This window comes from Ixodes scapularis, unplaced genomic scaffold, assembly GCF_016920785.2.
Source record: "Ixodes scapularis isolate PalLabHiFi unplaced genomic scaffold, ASM1692078v2 PGA_scaffold3__209_contigs__length_174095766, whole genome shotgun sequence".
Taxonomy (NCBI): Eukaryota; Metazoa; Arthropoda; class Arachnida; order Ixodida; family Ixodidae; genus Ixodes; species Ixodes scapularis.
In genome coordinates, this window is record NW_024609868.1 from 152,255,462 (window position 1) to 152,262,944 (window position 7,483).

Here is a 7,483-nt window from a genome sequence, read left to right on the forward strand (position 1 = left end):
CTTGTTGATAATTAAACCAGCTAAGCGCTTTGAGTGACTGTTGTCAATGCCCTCTAGGCAACTTAGGATTGGCGCGTCTTCAAGATAGGATGCAATGAGTAGTTGCAGAACGTCGTGCACATTTGTACGCGGAAGGTGCTTAACAGCCTTAAAAAAAAAAAAGCAACAATGTTTTCCAGAATTGCGAGGAACCTAGGATTTAGATAATGAGGTCCGCTTTTATCCTGGCCTTTCAATAAGACGAACAGAGGATCACCTCTGTTGCTCGTAGTCAACAGCATAACACAGGCGTCGCACCCAAACTCACTAATGAGTTTCACCAGATAGCCGCCGACGTGCACCAGACCAGAGTATGTCACGGACGGAGATGGAGCGCAAGGCTCTTTCAGTTTTTTTCAGGTCAGTGGTAACCGAGTCGGGCACAGCCGCTGCCAACTGCTCAGAATCAGTGTCTGACATCTGTATTTGCTCAGAAGGGACCTTTCCTTTAACAATGTGATCAAGGGCTGCTGTGACAGCCCTTGCATCAAGCACGTCATTCCCTCCATACATGGACCGTAGTCGTACAACGACTGCTTCAACTGGGTCACTGTTGAACTTTCTGGTCAACACAAACTTGACCCCGCTTTCTAGAAGAAACCGCACTGTCCCTACAGTAGGCGATGTAGTAAACAGCAAGGCTTGAAATGTTGCTTGGGTGAAACCATCGCCTCCTCGTGCAATAGAACTCTCTTGAATGTTCTTTATGTAGCGTGGAAACTCGCTCTCAAGCCACTGCATTCAATGCTCGTCTTGTGCGGAAATTGGCCACTTGCAATCAATTCCTTTGTAGCTCGTGTCGTGAATATCAAACCATTGCTTGATCATCTCCATGCAGCTAATCGTGGAGCTGGCTTCTCTGAAAATGTAAGCAGCAGGGTTACCACGCGAGTTTTCTTGCAGATGGCGCAGCGCTGCAGTTACCTGCGGAGAGAATACCTGGACAGCGCGAAGCACATTCATCTTCTATAGATTGGATGGATAAACGTGCTTCCTGGTGGGCTATGTTGCGCTTTTTGCACTCCCAGGAGACTAAGGAGAAGGAAGTGACGCAGCAAATGCAGATTGGATGTTGATTATGTTTTCTTCTGTCAACATTCAATCTGCGTTTACTCTAGTCGTTGACGTCACTTCCTTCTTCCAAGTCTCCTGGGAGTGCAAAAAGCGCAACATACCACCCCTGGTAAGATTTCTTGACTGTTTGATGGTCGTTTCTTTTTGGAACTCGTATAGCCTTTGAACGAACGTTCCAGTGATTACACCTGTGTCGTCTGTAAGTTTGCATTCGAGGAACTGGCTGCGGACGTTTTTGAGTACATGACAAGGGTCGAAACTCAGGAAGATGACTCTGTTGGAATCATGTGGGTGGCTTACTGTTGTTGCGAGGCAGCCATTTTCCATATGTTTAAACATCATGGTATTTGAAGAATAATTGTCGGTTACAATGCGGGCAATTACTAAACCACATGACTCGACAGCCGATATCACTTCTTTGGTCCATGCGAAGAGTTCCCTACCACTCACCTGCTTTGTAAAGTAGTACAAGCAAGGTATCCTATATGGACTAGTGATGCCATGCAGGACAAAGCAGAAAACTCTATTTGTGAGTTTCTCCTGGGTTGCTTGATGCACTGTTGCCTGGCTTGTCTCGGAGATCAAAGATCGCGTCAGACTTTCTATCGTATACGCATTTAGGCCTAATTGCAGCTTCATCCACAATCAGTGAAGCCATGTGCTGCTTGTTGCTTAGCAAAGATGCTTCAAGGATCAGTTTCTCGTTCATTGCAGCGCTCATGCCTGATGACGTTGGGCTCGGCCCCACATAGAGCTGGAGCGTACACTTAGCTGGAAGTGTCAAAAGGTTGGAGGCTAGTGCGTGGTCATAGCCCCTCGGCGAAACAAAGCGCCAAATGATGTACTCTCTGATTAGCTCTTCGAAATAACTTGGCCGTTTTTTTGTTGTATTTTTTTATAGCTTTCTAACCAGTGGAGAAGAAATATAGCTTTTTTTCCCCCTTTCTGAGCAAATGCAACAACCTTGTTCATGGAGGCGTACTGCTTGCACTCTTGATAGTACTTCACTTTCTTCTTTTCTGTTGCAAGCTGTTGTAACAGCTTTCTGCACTTCGAGCGATGGTAAGCAACCTGAGAGCGGCGTCTTTCTGCCAGTCAAACATACCGACTAGCTCGCTGGGCATCGTTGCTCGTAGCTTGTGTAAAGACATCATGTTTCTCCTTTAACTCTTCCAGCACGTCGAAGGCTTTATGAGCAGTTGTCGTTGACTCTGCTTTACGCTTGGTTGGTTTTCGATGAATTAACGGTTTACGATATGTTGGTTCTCTGCGAGAATTTTTCCCACTTGGCGCCATGTAAACCGGATAGTGGTCGAAGATGATCGGCACAGCACCTGGAAGCAGTTTCCTGATGCGGCATCCAACCACATAGTCAGATTGAAGGAAATGTCTTCTGCACACCACGGTCGATGCCGATTTGTCATTAATAACGAAGTTTTTTCTTGAAATATTTTTGCCACTTCGCAGATAAGTCTTCATCACTAGGGAATCGATGAAAGGAAAGACCAGGTGTCTTACCCTACTTCGACTGACAGAATGGAACGCAGCAGCAGGCCATGACCGCGCTTTCCGAACAACGGCGTGCGAGCGGTCAGACAAGTACAGAGGTCCCGTCCATGTCACAGAGGAACGCAGTTTGCTGACGACACTGCCTGTCGGTAGAATGACTTAAAGCGAAGTTCAATAAACCGTTGCCAAAACAACAAACTACGAAGCTCGAACACCAGCGCAAGGCAGCTCGAAGGGACCCTCCGAGTGGGTTAAAGTGGGGTGAGGTGGTTGCGCGCCTGGCGGCAAGCAAGTGAACTACATAGGGAGAAAAGATGCCATTGACTTGCGGGAGATTGCATAGGCCGTAAGAAGAGAAAGAGAGCGCGCGCTTCCAGTCCGGTCGTGCCCACCCTTGGTTAGCGTGATTCTGAACCAGCAGATGGCGGTGGGATCGCCTTCCAGGCCTGTGCATCAATGCGAGAAATCGTGTGTGGTGGCGCTTCGACACAATGGGGTACTTTTCTATATCCTGAATTCGACATCCCTTGTCCTTCGCTTGTTTTTCTCTGCATAAGCTTTCTATGGAACGCGCACTGCTGCGCCAGTTCTCGTGCAGCGGGTCAGTTGCCTACGCTTCCAGCTCACGCCTCCAGGAAATGTGGTCAGAACAAAACGCAAAAGTCGACCTGAGCCAAATGGCGAGACACATGCACAACAAAACAACCGACGCGTTGAAAAATATAAAATTGCTTGTGCGCCATTAGCACCCCGCGGGGATTTCGGAGGACAATAACACATTTTTCAATGTGATCAGATTTATATGACGGGCCGGCCCTTTTGTCGTGCATGTGTTTGGCTCTTTGTGGATTTCCAGGAAAACGTGATGACGTGATAGGCTTGGGTTTACAAAATTTTAGCTTGAGGAATTAATTACATCAAAAATCAAAACATATTACCCATTTTTTGGTTGGCCAGGTGTCTCATTTAGGTAGCTGGGTTTCTATTTTGACCAAAGCCACGAGACTGGAAAACACAAAAAATTACACTCAGGTTTAGATATTGAGTTTCGTAAACCAAAGTAGGACTAGTCAAAAAGTTCAAATACAGTATAGGGTACTAGTCAAAAAGTTCAAATACTGTTTTCCTTTGGCAATGTGCAAGGTTTCCGAAACTTGTAGGAACACGCAAACTGTTCATTACCTCATAAAAGTGCTAACTTTTTGGTGGCCGATAGACAACTATAACATGGCACTTAATGCAACAATTTTGTGCGCTACGTCATAGATTGATGTAATCTTAAGAGGTAATACAGTCGCGTGTTCCTTTGCTGAGTACTGTACATATACAGGATCTTTTTTTATTCTTACAGATGTGTTTAAAGAAAGCCATGAAAGCTACACTTATGCGGTTTGTGCGAGTGAATTATACGCCCAGGGGGACATTGTGTGGGTGGCTAATCTTTGCAATAAGTTGGCTAATTAATTAAAATTTGTTAACTTTTTAATTAGTGAAAATAGACATATGGTTCCAATTAAAAACTTGCTGAGTGTTATCGAAAACCATTAAATGTGTCATTTTCAGAAAGACTTTCAGCGCGTGAGAAGTGTAGTAGTACAATAAAGCTACCACTTGTGGAGCACGAGGCTAGCGGTTGCGGTAAGGCGCCCGCGCGATTTTTCCGTCTCTTAGCTAGCCCCAGCCTTGTACCTGCTCCACGAGTAGTAACTTCAGCGCACTGTTGCGCTTTTCACGCGCTCAGTCTTTCTAAAAATTACTGATCTATGGGTTTTGAACGACGCTCAGCAAATATCTAATTGGAACCATACGACTACTTCCACTAGTTAAAATATAATTAACGAATTTCAATTAATTAGCCGGCTTATCGCGAAGATTAGCCACCCCGGTAATGTCCCCCTGGGCGTTTAACTTACTCGCACAAACCGCATAAGTGTAGCTTTCATGGCTTTTCTTTAAACAAATCTGTAAAGAAAAAAAAAAAAAGAAAAAACAGCATAGCAGACGCATAACGATTCCTCGAACGTATTGCAGTATTCCCATGTAAATATTAAGGGTTTCATTCAGCTTGGTCACACTGTCGCTGAGGCATTGCCAATTACATCAAGCAAAGTGTCTAACTTTCGACAGCAATTTGGAAAAAAATGTTTTGTAGAGCAGAATATTAGCCTTAGGGTTTGTGTTTGGCACCTTCAATAGCAACCTGGAACATGTCGAACCATGTTTTTGTTGAAACTTTACACTAAGAAAGACAAAGGTCTAATGTTAATGTGCTGCTTTCTAGACACCCTTATTTACAATTCGCTTGGCAACTCTCAGTTCGCTTTAGAATTCGTTACTCACATTAATTGGATGTGCTGCAGTAACTGCGTGACCTGCTGAGGAGGACCGTTTCTTTTTAAATCATATTATTACGTTGCAATATAATGAAAGAATCAATATGAATCTGGTATGCAGATATATTGTCATATAGAACCAATGCTAGAACTTATGCATCCTAAGGTACGTGCAACTTATATGTTAGCCCGCCTTAGTATCACTCGGCTGCAAATGCATGGGCCCTTGTTCTGCAAGGGCACATAAGTATACCTGTGACCGGGCTATGCTCATCAGTTAGAATAAGTAATATGAACCAAAAGACATGAATGTTCAGTGTTCTAATATTAACCACAATATTCTGCTTAAGCACACCAGGCAAGCTTTTTTGTAATATTGCATTGACTGGTACTCTGAATTCCTTTTTTAACCGAAGTATTGTTGTGTACCACGTTACTAGGCAGGCGAGCTGGTTAATGACATTCTACAACGCGGGATGGAGGCTAGGAAGACATACGTCTGAATTGAGATGGATGTGTTTGTCCTCCCTTGTAGCCTCCGTCTCGCGTTGTAGAATGTCATAGCGTTGTGTGCTCACGCAAGTTCCGAAATGTTCCCAGTTATTATTGAGAACTGATGCCAGTGGGGTGAAACTTTTTTTTTTTTGTATAATCAAAATTTGTCTTGAAGCAAGGATCAGACTTGGAGGCTCACGGTGTGTGCACGGACTGTCCAGATTAAGGGCGTTTGTCTCGGCTTGAAAGTATACTATAGACAAAATTTAGAATTCGTTCAGATTGGATTACTAACCGATAGAGAAGTTAAAGAAGGAGTTAGGAACTCTTTAGCTTCTGTTAGACATCTTCCTCTAAATAATCCCGCCCATTATTTAATTGCTCTTTCTTTCAGGCAACTTGTGGCAATAAGCCCACAGGAGAGGTCCCAGCAGTTTTGAAGAAAAGTTGCTCTTGTGCGTCTGAAGGCGCAGGGAGCCCTCCGAGAGTTCTCGAAGTTCCAAAAGAAGTGGAAAGAAACTTCGGTGCTCGTTTAGATTAATTTTTTTTCTATTGTTAATATCACTATTTGTTGTCATAGGCCAGGATGGTTCTTTTCGAGGTGTAGAATGTCAGCATAATTTTTTGTGACATTTTTCTTTAGCAGACTGCTCACTTTGATACTTTTTTGATGGCTGAGCTACCCCAAATATATTTGCGGCATGAAATGTTTTTTTATTGTGTATGTGTTCTAGTCATTTAAAAGAAAAATAAATGTAAATATTTTTGAAGCAGCAAACTGTCCAGTCTTTTTCGCAATGGGTCCGTTGCTATGGTTTGGAACCAGAAGGACCAAGCGTGAACTTAGTTTCATAAGGATGTTTACAAATGTTTATATGCCTTTATCCCCGACCCTACATGTACAATGCTCCCTAAACTTGACGTAGCATGCGAGCACTTTCTCATAGCATTCCTGGCTGTTCTATTGAGTATATATGTCACAGAATCATTGTTCTGTTTTCAGGATAGTGCTCGCATTAGAAACGACAGTTCAAATTTTCCATACAAGTTTGGGGAACATTTCCGCATTGCAGGTAATTTTATGTTACAAAGACTTGCATCAAGTTGCGCCTGCAAACTGTCAGGACATCCCTGTTTTGAATGTCACATATCACCTTTTTTCAAGGGGAAGCTTGGCATGTGACATAAAAAGCCCGGATGTACTCGTGAATAGCGGTAGTAACATAAAATGGGGCGAGTACTATCACAAACAAGACTGAACTTTTTCAGTAAGTACAAGAAATGCAACCTGTGTCATTTTGGACGCATTGGAACATGTGATGTGCTTCGTAAAAATGGTACACGTTCTAGCATGGCTTTCAACCGAACATGTGCTGCTGTGTGCCATGATGGTACATTTCCTGTAGCATACACTACTTGTTCCGTGATGATGGTGTATGTAACTTATTGTGGCTGCCCATACAACAACAACATGTCCCGTACTAAAGAAGTATGGAACATGTGCTGTAGTCCGGTAATACAGTACATGTTGTGGCAACAAGGTTAGCATGTATGTGTCCCATACTTTGACAGGAGTTTTTCTAACAGTGTAGTTTATTATAACCAGACTTGTAGGTAATCCGTCACAAGTAACGGAATTACTTGCAATTCCTTAGATTTATCAGTATTTTTATAGGGAATAATTACATTTTTTACAAAGTAATTGTAATGTAATTTCCTTACATATTTATGTAAGAGATTGGTTGTAATCCGTTACATTCAGTTTTCATTCACGGGGAAAAAGTGGAAATATAAAACAACAACAACCAAAAAAAAGTTTCTAACAAAAAAAAATATTTTTTGTAAGTTTGAGCTTTACCGGAAAAACCTTTTTCACGTCACCTTAAGTTTACATTCAAATCTTTTTTCTTTTTTTTTGTGTGGTTTGGTTATTTGAAAGTTGAGCTTGCTTGCCCACGGCGAAGGGGGAAGCACACTGATGCAAAGAACCGGACTCTCGGTGCAAACAATTATTAAGCCAACTCCCAAGGTCC

At 42.9% G+C, this 7,483-nt stretch overlaps 1 pseudogene; it reads right to left on the reverse strand.

The window, feature by feature from the left end:
- Nucleotides 1-245: 245 nt before the first annotated feature.
- Nucleotides 246-2,237, reverse strand: LOC120847650 (annotated as a pseudogene).
- Between the last annotated feature and the right edge of the window lie 5,246 nt (nucleotides 2,238-7,483).